Here is a 2,223-nt window from a genome sequence, read left to right as displayed (position 1 = left end):
TTTATTGAAGATATCAATATCATCTGGTCGAAACGAGCGTAGAAGTTGTTCAGCTCATCAGGGAGTGAAGCACTGTTGGTAGATGGAACAAAGCTAGTTGGTTTATAGTCAGTCAGGGTGTGTATTCCCTGCCACATACGCCGAGGGTCAGAGGAGGTAAAGTGCTCCTCAATCCGTCGTTTGTAGCAGTGCTTGGCTATAGCTATTAGTCTCTTCATATTGCCAGGGACTCCAGTGGGCGGTACAGAGGACGCTTGTACCCTGAGCGCTTGTTGATGCATTTCAGGACAGAGTTAGTGTAGGTGTCCAAGTGGATGTGTGAGCCTGTGCAGGCTCGGGCAGCATACTCACTCCAGTCGGTGTGCTGGAACTGTTGCTGAAGGAAGGAGTCAGCCCCATCCATCCAGAACTTTACAGTTCTGGTTGAAGGCTTAATCCTCTGCATGACTGGAGTGTATTTGGGAAGCAGGAACAAAGAAAGATGATCGGAAAGTCCAAGATGGGGGAGGGGTGTTGTTTTGAAGCTGGTTAAAGTCCAACCGATGCTGAATCCGGTGTTTGTGCAGTGAATGTTAATTTCCAAAAGTGTCTGTCTGTCGTAACTGTAGTTCGCAAGAGTTATTTGCGCAAGAAAACTGGAGATAGCTAAGTACAGAAGTATAACATCACTAAAACCGGTAAGACGCTGAGCCTCGCAGTGTGATCGCGATGCCATCTTGGTCCTGGAAGACCAAGGACCATTTCCTATAGAAATCAAGGTCCCAGAATCTGGAGGAAGAGAGGAGAGGCACGGAATCCACATTGTTCGAGCTACCCTGTAAAGTTTCCACAGTCAGTGGCGGTTTGGTGTCCCATGTCATCTGCTGGTGTGGGTCCACTTTATTTTCTGAGGTCCAAGGTCAACGCAGCCGCCTACCAGGGAGATTTAGATTACTTTATGCTTCCTCATGCTTCCAAGCGAGGTGGGTTAGTGCAGTGTGTAGTGCTGTTGAGATAGCGTCCTCGGTGGATCTGTTGCAACGATAAGCAAACTGGTGTGGGTCCAGCGTAGCAGGCAGGCAGGATTTCAAGTGAGAAAGAACTAGTCTTTTAAAGCACTTGGAAATTATTGAGGTGGGTTATGCAGTGTGTAGTTCTGTTGAGAGCGAAGACACCCGCAAGTTCCACAGCACAAGCACTCAGCACACGGCCAGGTACACCATCAGGGCCAGCTGCCTTCCGTGCATTCACTCCACTCAGCATGCGACTGACGTCCGAAGTGGAAAGTACAAGTGGGTTGTCATCGGTGGAGGATCGTTTATTGAAGATATCATTATCATCTGGTCGAAACGAGCGTAAAAGTTGTTCAGCTTATCAGGGAGTGAAGCACTGTTGGTAAATGGAACAAAGCTAGTTGGTTTATAGTCAGTCAGGGCGTGTATTCCCTGCCACATACGCCGAGGGTCAGAGGAGGTAAAGTGCTCCTCAATCCGGCGTTTGTAGCAGTGCTTGGCTATAGCTATTAGTCTCTTCATATTGCCAGGAACTCCAGTGGGCGGTACAAAGGACGCTCGTACCCTGAGCGCTTCTATGCTGAGGGATGCCATGGTAAGAAATCTCAGACCACCAGTCTTGTTTTTTGCCCTTCTTTTGTACGCATTAGGTTTTTCCATTTATGTGCATCTGCTTTTGTTTTTTTTGTGAATCAGGACCGGCGTTTGTAGCAGTGCTTGGCTATAGCTATTCCTCTCCTCAGGTTAGCTCTGACCAAGCTGTATGCTTCCCTGCATCCTGATCTGAAGGCAGCATCTCTGGCTTTGAGCAGAGTGCGAACCTCTCTGTTCATCCAGGGCTTCTGATTAGGGAATGTTAATTATTATGGCAAACTTAAAATTAATGATTAAGTATCACCAGGAAGAAAGATCGACGCTCAAAGAATTCTTTGAGGAGAAGAGAGGAATAAGACAGACAGTCAAAGATTCTCTCTTATCTCTTGAATTTATTGAACAAATCCAAGCCATATATAGGACCCCAGTCACGTACACCATTATTAGATCATGTCTCGTTCCATCAACCCAAACATTCCCTTATTGGTGCCTCGTCATCTCCCTTTTATCTCCGTCCTCTTCGTATTGCCAGGAACTCCAGTGGGCGGTACAAGGACACTTGTACAAGCGCCTCTATGCTAAGGAATGTCATGTTAAGAAATCTTGGACCCTCGTCAACGTCAGAGAGGATCCCAGG

This window comes from Hoplias malabaricus, unplaced genomic scaffold, assembly GCF_029633855.1.
Source record: "Hoplias malabaricus isolate fHopMal1 unplaced genomic scaffold, fHopMal1.hap1 scaffold_295, whole genome shotgun sequence".
In the NCBI taxonomy this organism is placed as follows: Eukaryota; Metazoa; Chordata; class Actinopteri; order Characiformes; family Erythrinidae; genus Hoplias; species Hoplias malabaricus.
The sequence above is the reverse complement of the archived record's forward strand: the minus strand, read 5'-3'. Positions refer to the sequence as shown.